At 33.7% G+C, this 17,236-nt stretch overlaps 1 protein-coding gene and 1 long non-coding RNA gene across 2 annotated transcripts in view; one reads left to right on the top strand and one right to left on the bottom strand.

The window, feature by feature from the left end:
* THSD7A (thrombospondin type 1 domain containing 7A) overlaps positions 1–17,236 on the bottom strand; it is a 460,930-nt gene that overhangs the window by 284,547 nt on the left and 159,147 nt on the right. The gene's annotated exons all lie outside the window — the stretch shown is intronic.
* Positions 10,452–17,236, top strand: part of LOC309631848 — a 466,259-nt gene continuing 459,474 nt past the window's right edge. The window contains exon 1 of the long non-coding RNA XR_014246609.1: positions 10,452–14,471. This is a non-coding gene — a long non-coding RNA (uncharacterized lncRNA). The remainder of the gene's footprint in view (positions 14,472–17,236) is intronic.

Raw genomic sequence — 17,236 nt, 5'->3', positions numbered from 1 at the left:
TCTTTTTAAGAAAGAGCCACCCATGATTATTGAAAATGATATTTAATTTAGTAAACTTTAACATTATTAACCTTCTGGTTTCTTTTCTATTTTTTTCCTGAGGTGGTCATCAGAAGGATGCATGCTTATCATGTGTATTTTACTTTAGACTTGTTTGTCACTTGCTAATATGCTTGTGAAGATGACTGCAAGAAGTGATGGAATTCAAATTATTTTCCCCACATAGGCCTTCTTTCACCCTGATGGTGTTAATAGTTGACTCATTATTTCAATGGCATTTTCTTCAATGTCACGGTGTTTCTCTGAGGATGTGTTACATTTTCATAATTGCTATCTTCCCAAGCATTCTGGTTTCTCAATGTGACAAACACTACACCTAAGATTTGAGATTCACAGCTCTCACAGGAAATCTCCATCTCTTAGAGGGTTTTTAAACTCATTTTGCCAACGGCTGAATTTTTTATCTGTAGATAAGCAGTTTTTCAGAATTTTACGCCATAAAAAAATTCCAGTCTTATGTTATTTTGATATCTTGCAGTTTTCATGACATAAGGAATTATAATGCAGAGGCTACTGGTGAGGGAACTCTTTTATCTCTGACCTCTCTGTAGCTCCTAGAAAACATGGTAATTTTTGCTTGTCTTGAAAAGAAAATGAGCACACGTAAGGTGCACTGGAAAGTATTTTAAGATTCTTAGCAGAACTCAGTAGACTGCTATATGCCTAAGAGGATGAGTGATAAAACCCCGATAATTTTATCAAGTAAGGGCATATTTCTTAGGACTTAAACTGCACTTTTTGGAGGTATTTCCAAAGGAATAATATTTGACATATTTTGGGTTTTGAACTTATTCAAATTAAAAAACAAACAACAACAACCAAAAACGTCTTTCATTTACCTCCAGCTCTTTTGGTTATTACCCATCTGTCACTGATTTCCTTACTGTGTAAATGACTGGTCGTGAGTAACTTAGATCCCATTTATTACAGTAGCTATCCATTAGAGTAGAGGAGCTTATTAATGTGCTTAAAGACACTGGAGCAACCTATACTCACACCTGGAATTCTAAACACTCTAGCTATGCAAGTCCACTTTGGCCCACCTCTCACTGTTCTCTGCACTGAGCAGCCAGCGGGAGCTTTTCGACATGCAAATCTGTTCATGTCACCCTTCTTGCATAGAACTCTTTGATGCCTTCCCTTTGCTCTTAGGTTAAACCAAAGCTTGTTAGCACCATCTAGAAATTCCACCAGGATCTGACCTGAACCTCCCTCTCCAAATCTGTCTTGTATTTTGCTCCCTCTCAACATTGTGCTTTAGCCATGTTCACTTCTACACCATTTTCCCACAAACAGATCTCCAATATAGCACTTACTGTGCTGCAATTATTTGTTTATGTCTTTCTTCCCTATAGGTCATTAGTACCTTAAAGGCAGATACTGTCTTGTTATTTTTCTATCCTCAAGGCTTAGGATAATGTGTATCACCTATTAACTGCTACTACATAAATACTTGTTTAATGAATACATTTTAATGAATAAAATTTCAGCTGCCTAATTAGAAAAATTTATCACTGCTTTATATTAGTGAGGACAAACCTCTCCCAATAAGCACAATACCTTAATGCAGTTAAAATATAAATTTCCACATAAGTCCTATCTAAGAACTTAGACCCTTTCTACCCAGTGTGTGATCCAGGGAACAGGAACATCAATAATGCCTGGTAGCTTATTAGAAATTCAGAATCTGCAAACCCTAGCCCAAACCTACTGAATCAGATTCTACATTTTTAGAAGACTCCTAGATAATTTGTATGTGTATTAAGGTTTGAAAAGTACAGATCACTAATTATTTTATACCGATTTATAAAAGATACCTTTAGATCAGTCAAGATAGAGAGGCATGTGCTCCTAGATGTGAAGAATTAATATGGAAAAAAGTCAGTTTTTTCAATAATAATTCATAAATTCATTTATGCTTTCAACAAAGAGATAATGAGTAGCAACCATCTGCTAAGTACTGTGCTAGACTTGGACATACCATGATGTTTAAAAGTAATGCAGCTACTGCCCTCATGCAGCGTTCCACCTATTCAGAAGATTAGCTTATATAAAGCATAAAAAAACTATCATACACTTAAAATTAGAGTGAAGGCTAACAGAAAATTCAGCTTAATATAAATCAAAAATTTGAATAAAACAATTTTGAAAGAGAAAATGATTCCAAACTTCATCTTTTGTTACAATCAACTGTATCTAAGATAAACATTATAAATTCAAGCAATGCTATTGGGATTTGCCTGCTTTTATATTAAGCCACAATTTGGTGTCAAAAAAAAAAAAATGACAGTCAAGTAAGAATTGAAGAATAGTTCAGCAGAATACAATATTCAGAAGCATATATATGCAAGTAAAATATAATGAGGTGGCATTTTAATATGCAAGTAAAATATAATGAAGTGGCATTTTACATTAATAATACATAATAAAATATATGAATAAAAAAATAATAAATAACATTGAACTCTTGACTAACTCTTTGACAAAAGCACTTAATCTCTACCTGGTAATATACAACAAAATAAATTGCATATGTATAGAAGAGTTAAATATTGAAAAAAAAAAACCAACCAGAATTGAGAAAAACGTGCAAATTTTTAAAACATAGAAAGACATCTTCTGTCACTGACTCTTATACTTGCTTGTGCCTGACCAATCTTTCCAATGAGATCAATTAGAAAAGCTAAACTTAACAAAACCTGAAGTCATCAGAGAAATATGAATGCAGCAAGAACTTGGAGAACTAATACCCCAGACAAAAATGAAGTGCATAATAAGTAGTCTGAGATTTGTCTCAACTTGTACCCTTGAGGCATTTTCCATTTCTTAAACTATGAGCAAGAGGTGAAAAAGATGAGCAGAACTTTTAGCAGTTTTATGGACCTGAGAAGAAAATATTATGTCCAGGGTTGGCCAGGAAGAAGAAAAACAACTCAGCTATCAGTTATAATTTCCAAAGGCTACACTTGTGGATAAAGGAAAAAGAAAAAAAGATAAGCTTTTAAGATTAAATTCAGCTGATTAGAAGCTGAATTTCAGCCTAGATTGATATTTCCATAGCCTAACACCAGACACACATAAAAATCCTATCTGAAAGATTATGTCAATTATACAGAGTCCCCACGCCCACAAAAAACAAACAAACAAACAAAACCGCAACAGCTGGCATTCAGCCAAAAATTGCTTTGAATACCAAAATGTAGGAGATCCATATTATCAGGGTTATCAGACTTTCATGTTTAAGTAACTGTGATGGATGTTTTCCAGAAAGTGGAAAACATGACAAAGGATATCAGCAGAGAGCAGAAATCTATTTTTAAAACAGTCAAATGCAAAATCCAGAGGTGAAAAATAACTGAATTAAGAACTTAACATAGATTTAGCAGCAAGAGGGCCAGTGAGATAGAAGATAATTCAGTTAACCCAGCAATCTCACTACTGGGCATATACCCAGAGAAAACCATAATTCAAAAAGACACATGCACCCCAATGTTCACTGCAGCACTATTTACAATAGCCAGGTCATGGAAGCAACCTAAATGCCCACTGACAGACGAATGGATAAAGAAGTTGTGGTACATATATACAATGGAATACAATGGAATATTACTCAGCCACAAAAAGGAATGAAATTGGGTCATTTGTAGAGGCATGGATGGACCTAGAGACTGTCAAACAGAGTGAAGTAAATCAGAAAAAGAAAAACAAATACTGTACATTAATACATATATGTGGAATCTAGAAAAATGGTACAGATGAACCAGTTCGCAAGGCAGAAATAGAGACACAGATGTAGAGAACAAACGTAAGAACACCAAGGGGGGAAAGTGGTGGGCGGCAGCGGTGGTGGTGGTGTGATGAATTGGGAGATTGGGATTGACATGTATACACTAATATGTATAAAATGGATAACTAATAAGAACCTGCTGTGTAATAAATAAATAAATAAAATAAAATTCTAAAAAAGAAGAAAATTCAATTAAAATATCTAACATGATGCAAAGACTGAAAAAAAGAACATATGGGACATAGAAGAAATCTTTACAATTCAAACAAGATAACAGGAGAAAAAAAATCCAAGAAGAAGTCATTCAGGAAGTAATAAAGAAAGACTGGAAAGCTAAAACCAGGTGAATATTGAATGTATGAAACAATGATAATATGCCTAGTGGGATTTACATTTATATAGAATAGAAATACATACAACTAAGAGTGTTAACAATAGAAGATGGGATAAACAGAGGCAAAGAGTTTTAAGGTCATTGAATTTTCTGGAATGAGACAGAATTACTAATTTAGAGTTGGCTTTAATGAATATAAGTGTACCAGTGAAAGATTATCCAAACAATGTATAATTAATGAGCTATCAGAGGAGAAATAGTGATCATAAAAATAATTAATGAAAGAAGAGAAAAAATACATAGAAAAAATGGAAAAACAAAAAAACAGTAAGATGGTATATTTAAACCAAAATGCACGAATTTACATCAGATGTAAAATAAATAAATATCCCAGGTAAAAGACAAAGGTGGTCAGATTGGATGTAAAACTGAAACCCAATTCTTGCTGTTTATGAGAGTAATGCCTTAGATAAAAGGAAATTGGGTTATAGTCAAAAGATGAAGCAAATTATAGCATAAAAATACTAAACAAAAGAAAGCTGGTAAAGATTTATTAATATCAAAGTATATTTTAAGAAAAGATGCAAATATAGACATTTAATAATAAAAGTATCAATCCACCACTATAATAAAATAGGTAAAATTTTCCATGTACCTAATAACATCTGGCCCCAAAACATATAAAGCTAAAATTGATAGAACTAGGAGAAATACACAAATTTATAATTATAATAAAAGACCCTAAGACACTTCTCTTATTAACTGATACCACTAGCAATTTAGAAGATTTGAACAACATATTAACAAAATCAACATAATTGACATATATATAACCTTGCATCCAGAGCTATACAATAAATACTCTTTCTTTTGAATACACACAAAACATTAGTCAAGATTAATTATATGCAGATGTTAAAGCAAATCTCAACAAATCTCAAAGGACAGATATCAGACACAGTATATTCTCTGACCACAGTGGAATTAAGCTACAAATCAATAACAACAAGATAAACAGACTTTCCTTGAGTGCTTGAAAATTAACAATATGCATTTAAATGATACACGGGTCAACTAAGGAATTACAATGGATATTAAAAACTATTTTGTGGTAAATGAGACTAAAAATGTGATATCAAAATTTGTTGAGATAAAGCTAAACTAATTCTTAGAAAAAAGTTTACAATTTTAAGTGCTTAAATTACAAGTACTTAAAAAAACTGTAAAAACCATGATCTAAGTATTCGCCTGTAGAAATGAGAAAAGAATAATAAACTCAAAGAAGTAGAAAGAAGGAAATAATAAGGGTAAGAGCAGACATTAATGAAATGGAAATCAAATATTGCATAGAGAAAGCTATTTAAAAAATATACTGATAATACAGATAGACTTCAAGACTGAGAAATTTTTAAAAGAGAACAGTTACAAATGACTAATATTAGAAATAAGACAGGAGACATCCTTAGAAATTTTGTGGATATTAAAAAGAAAAAGAGGGTATTATGACAAATCTTAAGCCAAAAAAATTGAAAATTAAATGAAATAAATTTCTAGAAAAACACAAAAATTATCAAAACAGACATTGAGATATAAAAAAAATTTAAATACATATTGTTCTATCTATTCAATTCATAGTAAAAACATCCTCACAAAGAAAATTCTTGGCCCTTGATGGCTTTATTGGTGAATTCATTCAAACATCCAAGAAAAAAAAAACCAAAAAACTTTGTGATAAGCTGATTCCTAAAATATTCCAGAACACAGAGGAAAGGGTAATCATTACCAGCTCACTTTACAGAGTCAGAATAACCATGATCAACACCTGACAAGGACATTAGAAGAGAGGAAAATTACAGACCAATCTATCTCATAAACACATGTAAGAAAATGCTTTCACAAAGCCAATCCAACAATACATCAAAAGGATAATACATCATAACCAACTGGAAATTCCTCCAAAAATACAAGACTGGTTTTAATTAATGTTTGAAAATCAAACAATGTAATGAAATGAGAATTCTCAATATGTATTGTTAAGTCAAAGTATAATATATTAGACTAAATATAAAAGAATCTCAATTTTGTTGGACAAAAACATAACCAGAATGACATTTGCAAAATGCTAATAGTGATTTTTTTCTGCCTCATAAGATAATGGATTTTAATCTTACTCTCCATTTTATTTTTCCCTTGATTTTAAATAATGAATTATGATAAATTTCCTTAAAAAAAGAAATGTAACACATTACAGTAAAAAACTGAAATCATCCTACATTCTGGGCTTTTTACTTCTAGATACCATTAGAACTAAAAACTGCCTATTTATCCACCCCTTGTATTATACTGGTGCTCTCTGGACTCACCCCTATTAAAAAATCTTGTTATTCACCTTTTATTTCTTTCAGTCTCTATCATCCATAGTTTTTTATGAAAGATTTTTTCAAGTTTCTAACATAAGGTATTTCAAAAAGGCAAAGAAATTAGCTCTTAAAACAATAAATAGGGTTTCTGAAGTAAATACCTCAAAGCATATGTATACTATCCCCATTTATAACAAAATATAATCTATGGCAGTCAGAAGAACAGAGCGCTAATAGTATACTTGGTATCAGATTAATTTGGGTTTGTGTAGATGCTTGTCTTTTATTATACTTCTTTATATTACTTAACCTCTGTAAGCATCTATTTCCTCATTTTTATATAAAGGATGATAACAGAACACAGCTCCTAGGGATGTTGTGAGTATTAAATAGATCACACACTTAGCATGATTATTACTGAAAGGGAAAAACCTAGAGATCAGAAATCACATTTGCCTAAGGTTCAGAGACATAGTTTGACATTTTAGTTACTCAGCAATGAGTAGCAAATAGCCACTGAATCTGATGCCAGGTTGTATATGGCTATCAACTCTAACATTTTAAACAGATTTGCACATAGAAACATAAAAGATAAGAGATACATGCTTTCTAAAGCACTTAAATTACTACCAAGGATAGAGCAGCAGAACAGATTCTCAACTACATGATGGTAACCTTAAACTGCTTTTTCTAACCTCTGAATACTGTCCCCTTAACAGCATTTACTGAGACCCCAGTTTTCCTTGGGAACAATCCTTCCCTTTAGACTCTATCCATGGATCACCTTGACAGCCTCTTATCTCTGTTACATTTTTGTTTTTCTTATCTTCTCTTTCAAGGGTTGAATGGAATCAATAAGAGAGTGTCACTTTCTAATAAGATGGATGCAAATCAAGGAAAAGGGTGACTTAAGTATTAAGTTGACCGTTCTGTTACTTGTAGGAGAATTTCACAATTCAGGAGCCATCAATACCAATCCGCAGGTAAAGTAGCATCAAAGGCTTTCTCTGTGATGTCAAGCAGAGTTTACTTGGCTGCTTCTTGATGGCATAGGCACATTTAGATTCCAAATAAAAGGAAGGAAAAATCCCCGGTTGTCTCTGCATATGTAAGGTCATGCAACAAAGCTTATTTCTAAGGAGGAAATGTGAATGTTGGAAGAACCAACCTTCTGAACTAGTTATTATGTCATGATGCCAATTTCCACTGAAATTGTTCCTGCCCATTAATGTTAATTACGAATAATTTTCAGACCCTGCCAGCTAGAACAGCTTTGCAGGCATATAAATTCAATAAATACGGTACGACTAGAACTAATAAGTACTAAGGTTAAGACCTAAAACCCCAGAGGAAAATAAGGCAAATGTGAGTTGGGTTTCTATTGTGTCCTCAACTGAACCTTTCTTGATCTTTCAGCCACATACATCCCACATTCAAAAGCTGTTCTCATCCCTTCTCAAGAAAACCTTCTGTAGTGTGACAATTATAAACCCCCCAAAATATGGGATATAAGGGGTTTGGAGCACTCATCTCCTTTTGTAATCTCTAGATGTCTGCAGATAAAACTCCCTTTGTATAGGGAATTTTACTTTACTAGACGGAGAGGTCTCTAAGACTGTGGGGCACAATGAAAAAAAGCAGTCTTGTGAGACTTAAAGATGAGCCACCCACTTCGGACACTTTTAGCTGCAGGAACAGATCCAGGTTGTGGGAGATCTGAAGCTTGTACAGTTTGGGAGCCCTCTCTAAGGAAAAAGAACACAAAATTACAGATACAAAATTACAGATACAAAATTTATGACAGATACAAAATTACAGACACAAAATTAGATCCAAGAGTGAATTTTTACATAGAATGAGCAAACAGACACATTCTGCAAGTTTTTAAAAGACAGACAAATATAAAAAATATTTGACCGCTCAGGGCTTTAGAAGGTCTTTTGTAACCGAGAGGCTTTATTCTCTTCAAAGTAAACCATCCTCTAATTAGCCAGGTAAAGGTAACCAGGTTATTTACCTCATTGATTCTCAATTAATTATTTGGACCTCAAAAGGCCATAAGGAGTAAAAAAAAAAAAATACATTTAGAAATTATCCTGGGCAGTTCCTGTGGGTGTTCAAATGGATGGCAGGTAATAATTAATATTATTATAAATTACATTCTGCCTATTACATACTGCCTATCACAGCAACTAGCATATATTGGAGACCACCCAGCATTTTATTGAATAATATCTTTTATGAATTTATTATCAAGGAACACATAGTACATTTGACTGTCCAGTGGTGATGAAACTTTTTTATTCCTTTAAATATTATTCTAATCTATAGTGTAACAATCTGTTAAAAATTAAAGATATGTTTTATAAAGTATATCAAAAAGAATGTAAAACAAAGTTTTCAAAAATATGAAGGATGACATTCCATTTTATAGGAGCAATGAGTTAATAATTTAAGAAAAGGAGGAATTAAAACATTTGAAATTCATTACTGGTTGCTTCATTTAAAAATGGTTTCTAATTTAATACAAGCATATTAAGTCAGAAAAACTAAAATGTCAACTCATATACTGTAGAGTCTAGACAGTATTGTCATTTAAAAAAACAGGTTTTATACTAAGTGCTAACTGTCTGAACTGATATAGGTCTAGTCATTGAACAATATAGGAGGCATTCTCAGCTTTGTTAACAGTTCTCTTTACATTTTCCTACAAAATCAATACTGCTTCAACCTACAAGCATAAACATTTGTACTCTTTTTTATGCTTCCTCTTTGTTCTTAATAGTCGTTATTAATCATGGACCATTTTCTATCAAAAACTTAGCTTCCGAATAGCAATAGTTAAAATAAGTTTTAAATTAATATTAAGAGTAGGGCAAAATGGAGAGAAGAAAAGCATCTTTTCTCTCCAATGTACTTGCAGTGGTCATAGATTACAGCCACACTAAATAAACATACTCCTGAAAAAGATGATGTTCCCTCTGGGCCCACAGTCTAAATGCCAATAAATGTTAATGATTAAACAAGTATTTTGTTATCAGTAACCCATTCATAAATCAATTTATGAAACTGAGAGTAATCTATGACCACCATGATTTTTTGATAATCCCTGTGATTTACTGCAATTAAATTATATAAAACAACCTTGAAAAAATCTGAAATGAACTGCTCGTTTGCTTTATTAAAAGCACTTAGAGAACAGTATGGAGGTTCCTTAAAAAACTAAAAATAGAACTACCATACGACCCAGCAATCCCACTACTGGGCATATACCCTGAGAAAACCATAATTCAAAAAGAGTCATGTACCAAAATGTTCACTGCAGCTCCATTTACAATAGCCAGGACATGGACGCAACCTAAGTGTCCATCATTGGATGAATGGATAAAGAAGATGTGGCACATATATACAATGAAATATTACTCAGCCATAAAAAGAAACGAAATGGAGTTATTTGTAGTGAGGCGGATGGAGTTAGAGTCTGTCATACAGAGTGAAGTAAGTCAGAAAGAGAAAAACAAATACAGTATGCTAACACATATATATGGAATCTAAGGGAAAAAAAAAAGGTCATGAAGAACCTAGTGGCAAGACGGGAATAAAGACACAGACCTACTAGAGAATGGACTTGAGGATATAGGGAGGGGAAAGGGTAAGATGTGACAAAGTGAGAGAGTGGCATGGACATATATACACTACCAAACGTAAAATAGATAGCTAGTGGGAAGCAACCGCATAGCACAGGGAGATCAGCTCTGTGCTTTGTGACCACCTAGAGGTGTGGGATAGGGAGGGCGGGAGGGAGGGAGATGCAAGAGGGAAGAGATATGGGAACATATGTATATGTATAATTGATTCACTTTGTTATAAAGCAGAAACTAACACACCATTGTAAAGCAATTATACTCCAATAAAGATGTTAAAAAAAAAAAAAAGCACTTAGAAAAACCCCAAGCCATATATTAAATACAAGTATGTGAATTAGGAGAAAACAACATGCACAACTTTAATATTAATAGTTAAACAAATGTATACTCTTTTAAAGTTAGAAGAGGCTTCAGAGACCACTGAACTCAAATGTTTCATTTTGTGTACATTGAAACTAGAATGCTGAAGTGATATTTCCAAGGTCAAGGTGGGAATCATGATAGCAAACTGGACCAAGAGCTACGGGTCTCTGAAGTCGGTGCAGTGCTCTACTCTGGATGTGAAATCTATTTTTCCCCGTAAGGTGTGGAAGTATTGTGGTTTTTAACCTCACAATACATCAGCACAATTAAACAAGAATAAATGAATACAACAAACAGTAAACACTTATAAAACACAACTAAGAGTTAAAGGGCTGCCCTAGGAATAGTCACAATTTTATGATGTCACTAAATGGAAGTCCTAAAATAGAGATATGGATGGAGGAAAGTGCAACACAGAGGAAAACACATTTAATCTAGCCTTCTATCTTGAAAGAAATTATTTCATTAGGATAAACATTTACATGAAGTTAAATAATGAGCCTGGGCATAAGTGGTTAAGATATACATGGTGTAAGTATACAGATTTTCCCCACTATTCTGAATTCTCCACCTAAATTAAAGCCAAGTTCCAAAAAAGGTGGGCTGGAATAGTATTATTAGATGAGTGGCTCTTGGCTATGTCTATGGCATAACTCTCAGCATTCCCCCTAGAATCAGGATTTGACATGTCCCCCAGTTCAAGCTATTTATCACTTAATATTTCTATTTCACTAATCCACATGCCATTATGTATATAGAGGGTCTCTGCTACAGAAATGTCCCACATGGAATATGAAAGAACAGAATAAAATATCAATTCATTGATTTATAACTTAAATAATTAATTCTGCAGTTAATGTGCACAGAAAACCTACCTCACAAGAGAAGAAAGACCTTTACCTCTGACCACCCCCAACAGGAAATATTTCTTAGTGTGATAGAAATACAACACTTAAAAGACAGTTTTCAAAAATCAGTATTTTAAGTCATTAATTAAAGACTTCTTTTTCTTTCAGCTACTATATCATGCGTAGAGATACAAAAAATAAGATGCTTCGCCAACCAGTGTGAGAGAACTCTTTGAAACAGACACTCTGCAAGTTGAAGAATGCTGTAACTTAAGAATGTACAAAGTATCAAGTGACCCCCAAATAAATGAATGACCGCAATTGTTCAGGAACTTAAGAGGAAAGATCAGGTCACCTTATTTTTTGGTTGTAGTCTCCCTAATTCTAGATAAATTATTAGTGCTTAAAAAGAGTAAAACTTTTGGTTTTTAAAGAGTCTTATTATGTCTAGAGATTTATGAATATAAATTAATGTAAATAAACAAGTCATAACCAGAATCTATGATCTCCCTTTAGAGACACAATACCTCTAAATTTATCTATTATCAGTATAGTTCCACAGAAATTAGGAAATAGACATTGCCTCATCCAACCAAGTATAATCCTCCATCTAAGAATCTACTGTTCCTAAATACTCCTTTTCAGTCTTCCAGCCCTTTGTTACCTTATTGGAAAATATGAGCCATTTTCATTCCCAGTGACAACTCTCCCAAACTTTTCATGTCGAGGTAGTGCTATATTTATGTGTGTGTGTACATGTGTGTTACAAATATCAGTACCGTAAGTTGTAATGTGTAGTATTCAGCAGGCATGCAGCAGCAACAACAACAAAAAAAGGGGTGGGTGGGGAAGGTTTTTTGGATTAACATATTACTGAGGAGTTTAGTTTGGCTATAATGTAGAATATAAGGAGAGAGACACAGATTGGAAACCTTGTTTTCACCAGATTCTGGACAGCACTGAAGGTTGAGGTAAGGAGTTTATGCTTGAACCTTTAGGGGAATCTTCAATGAGTAGGCAGAGGCTACAATTTAAGGGTCTGTGGCTGTAAAATGGAAGGGGGAACAGATGCTCCAGGCATTCAGCGGGGCACAACCTGGTGGGGGCCTGAGTTCTGAATTTTCATATACATGAAGGAGAATATCTGTATTCAAGAGTTTGCCTTAGGGTTCTCCTAGGTAACTAGATAAACTGATAAACAAATATAACCCTATGTTAATGGGTGATAATAGTTGATCTTTTACTCTGATGCTGTATGAACACGTATCTAACAGAGCCCTGCTGAAAACAAACTGACTTTTACCAAAGACATCATGGCTAAGCTGCACATTTCTGGGATTCTGATAGTTTAATAAAGTGATCCACTGGGGCAGAGGGGCCTCATATCAAAGCACTATAGATGGTATTAACTTATTCAGCAAAAGCACAAGACATATATTTCAAAGTCCTTTGTACAAATCTGTTATTCACAGAGATTTGATCCTATCTTTTCGAAGATGATTTCAGAGTATCTTAAGCTAAGAAACTGGATCCCAATACTCAAATTGCTCCCCAATATTTCTACCTCTTTACTGCTATGATGTTAAATTAATACCTCTTGTTAAATGCTCACATTTTCTTAATAGTCCAGCAGCTAGCACAGCAACTGGCCTTAGATGGTGAGACTCCCTGACTTATGTAAAATAATGCTATTTTTCATAAGATTTAACAAGTTTCATAAGATGTGTCAAATTTCATAGAAAGTTTTTCACGTGCGCAGTTCTGTAGGCTGACAGCAGATAATGAAGAGCTCTCCTGTCCTGTCTATGTAATATATGAAGGCTACAAAGGAACATTAATGGACCTTCAATGGTAAACAGTGGGAAAGGAAAGTAGCAAATGCTTTTAGTTGCTTTTCTGATGCTTCCAGCACAAGTGAAATCAATCTTCAAAATGAGAGGGAAACCTAATGGTCAGCTCCACTGACAATCTCTGGTTGTGCCCCTAGCACTAAATGGTTTTATTTATAAGACGTTACAAACTCCTAGGATAAAACAGTTTACTTTTCTGTTCCAGATGCAATTCAGAGCTATAAATTGTTTATTAGTAATAATCAAATACCTCATTATTTAAATTGTAGAAATAACAGTAAAATGATTTTATAGGCATGAGTATTTTGAAGTCTAGAAGACATTCCTCTTGCTGAGAAATATCCCATAGAGCCGACCTTTCGTTCATTGATTATTCATCATAATTTCCAATTTGCTGAATAGCTGTGAAACCCATTTACAGTTTTACACACCCTTTTAAAAGACGATCACATAAAATCTTTGTTGTTTTAAATTTTCTAATTTGCGATACTTAGCTTTATAGGTAGATGACTAGAAATATACAATGCATATAACGTATTAAAAAACAGATAAACAGAAGGTTCAATTAAGAACATATTTTGGGTTATCATGAAATCTTACTAGGGCAATGAAACACAATGTACCCATTTCATCTGTAATACATGTAATCCAAATAAGGGTGATTAAAATTTTCCATAGCAATGTCAATTTTTTCATTCTGTGGTTGTCTATTTAACAGATTCCTAAAGGGAGTAGGAGAATTTATAATCAGTAGTATGTTGAACTTCTGATGATTAGTGGTATTAAGAAAATAATGTTTACTGTTTTTTCTCTTTGCTCTCTTTGCTTTATTCTTTTTTTCCTCTCATTTTTTTTTGAAGAAAATAGGCCAATTATTATGAAGAATGGAATATAGTCCAATTTGGGAAATTTCAATTCCTAACTTACATAAAATTATTCTTGTTAGAGCTTATAAAATATTCCAGAACTTCTGGCATACTTGATATCATAACTTTGAATGTCTGCTCATTTCCTGATTGTCAGTATTTCTAATTAGAGAATCATTAAACTTCCTTCTTTCTTTCAGGTATTCCCATGGGGGAAACATTAAAATCCTCAAAAAGATTTTTTTTAAACCCAGGATTATAATTTCTGATTTTACTTTTTGCTTAAAATATTTTTTCTGCTCTTATTGTTTGCCATCAGAGAACAGCAAGTGCAATTGCTATTTAAAACGTACTGCGTTAAAAAATATTTGGTCAAGCTGGTATCTAGCCAGTAAACTTGCCTTCCACTCTATTATTAAAATTCTCTCATTGGATTACGTATTGATACTATCTTAGATTAAGTTGAGGTGTTAATACTACAATTATGAGTCATTCTATTACCCTTCCATTTTGAACAAATGTTGCATATTTATGCTTGTACCATATTATGTTACATTTCAAAGGACATAAATGTTAAACCTTCATTATCAATACAGAACAATCATCTTTGTCTCACTTTTAACTTTTGCCAACAATTTTAACTTGGTTTAATAGTGTGACACATTTACCTTTGGTGGGCAGTTAAATTACCTTATAAATAAAAAGTCATTATGTGTGTCACAATGCTGTGTGAAGGAGCCATGGTGGAGGCGAAAGGAAATCTGTGAACTCTGGCTGTAATGGAAGCAAATTCATCAAATTTTTTTTTTTTCAAAATCTACTTCTTTGCTTATCTCACTTTGAATTGAGAAAATTGCCATGTTTGACAATTTCTCTTGACCAAGAGACAACCTAAAATAATTTTAGCTTCAGCTGAATTAAAATTATAATAGTTTTGTGCCAAATATTTAGCATAAATATCATTTAAACATTTTTCATCAACTATAATATTCTGAAAAAATTACCCATTAAAAAATACATCAAAATATGTATCTAGAGGTGCACATTTTTCCTTTTGCCTCAGACTGTGATATGGTTCAGCATGGCAGTAATCTTTATTTACAATTTTGATATTTTCTTCATGATGGATTTTTTGCATTAATTTGCATTTCTAAAAATATTACATTAAAATGTTACTATTTTGATTACTGAGTGGAACCCCCTCACTTAAATTTTGCACTGAGAAAAATACCTCACTTGCCTCACTCCAGTTCTGGCTCTCATTATATAACCAAATCACCAGGTGTGAAAAAATGTGCACTAAAATACAGATAACATTTAAAAACTAAAATGAATTTTGCTAATAATCAGTAAGTCGAATAACAAGTTTACATATTTAAAATTTAATTATTTTGACTGTGTATAGTAAGTTGGAATGACTGTCCTATGGTAAGGATACTGGTTTATGGCTTTAGTGATTTATGGATAGATTCTCAAAAGTAAGAAAAATGAAATATACATACACACGCATACACACACACAGCTCATGGTCATATTTTGTGGCAGACATTCTTAAAACGTTCTTCTCAGTAAAAAAACTGAAGGAAAATATTTTCTTTACATCACTGGAAGGGGAAAACAGGATTAGTTTTTACTCTGAAGCTCAGAAGCGCTCCTTACACTTCCAAGTATCTTTTTCATTTCAACTTTTAGACTATCGCTGCTTGAGAATACTTTTATCATCTCCAAGGAATATTTTGACAAAGAAAACTAGAATGCCAGTGATAAGCCAGACATTAATTCAAACATTCATATCCCATAGTTGGTCATAATAGGTCTCATACCTAGCAAGCCCTGTGCTAGTGGTCAGTGAAGCCGACTGGTGCTTTCCTGCAGCTCAGGGCAGAGCTCCTTAACTCTGCTGTGAGTTAGAATCATCTGGGGAACTTCTAAACAATACTGATACCTGGCCCTTACCCAAGGCCAATTACTGGAAATTTCTAGCAGATGGAGCCCAAGCACCAGTACTGTTTTCCAAGCTTCCCAGATATTTTAAAGTGCAGCCTGGATGGAAACTCACTGGCATATAGTCTAATGGCAAGAAAACAAGCACTGCATACAATCACTCACCCATACATTCAAGATGACAAGATGCCATGGGAGAACCAAAGGATACTGCTTTAGTAAGGAAGAGGGACCACCTCACAGGATGCACAGACAGACTTTCCTGAGAGGTAAAACCTAAACACAGACTGCATGATGACGCAGTAGCCACACAGTGGGCAAGCATAGGACATTTCAGGCAGAGAGAGAAACATGAGCAAATGTTCTGAAGAGGAAAAGAAGGAGTGAGTGTGTAGGACTGTAGAGCAGTGAGGGGAGAGTAACAAGAGGGAAAGTTAGGTAGGTATGAAATGGGGATGGTGGAAAAGGAAACTGACCAAGAAATAAGAGTTTTGGGTGCCTACCCCTCATCAAGTCAACTACTCTGAACTCGCCTTGCATTACCGCAGTTAATTCACATAGCAACCCTTTGATGTCTGTGGTAAGTGAAATGTAATGGTTCAGCTACAAAGAAAAATATAATAAAGATAGACTTCACTGGAATTCATGTAGATAGAAAGTAATTTTTTAAAAAAGAGTAGTATCCCTCTGTCTCTGTCTTTCCTCTATTTGTTCTCTCAAGTAGGAATAAGCTTTTGTAGGCTTTCCTTCTTTTTAAGATTAAAATGTGGATAACAATTAATTTCTATACAATACAGAGAAAACATTTAAGATATGACAATGTAAGCTCTAGCCATGATAGGGCTATGTCATAAAGGATTAAGCTACAGAGTCTGAACAGAGGAATTCTTTATTTGACAAACTATTGGCCAGTAATTATAACCAAACTGGTTAAAGCTGCTAAAATGATAACTATTATGTCAGGTCAAAGCACTTGCTGGTTCAACGACTGCTTTCGATATCACGGTGTGCAATAAAACGCTTTTCTCTTAGCTGTCACTTTCCCTAATTTGATGGGAATAAAGAAGTAACTCTTACTGAAACAGGGTTATGACTGAATAACTGACAGTGCAGAGAGTAGACTTGACTTCTGTGACCTTGGCCTTGTCACATCCTACTGAGAAAAGGTTTTGAGGAT

Source organism: Balaenoptera borealis, assembly GCF_965194805.1.
Source record: "Balaenoptera borealis genome assembly, chromosome: 7".
NCBI lineage: Eukaryota > Metazoa > Chordata > Mammalia > Artiodactyla > Balaenopteridae > Balaenoptera > Balaenoptera borealis.
The sequence above is the reverse complement of the archived record's forward strand: the minus strand, read 5'-3'. Positions and strand labels throughout refer to the sequence as shown.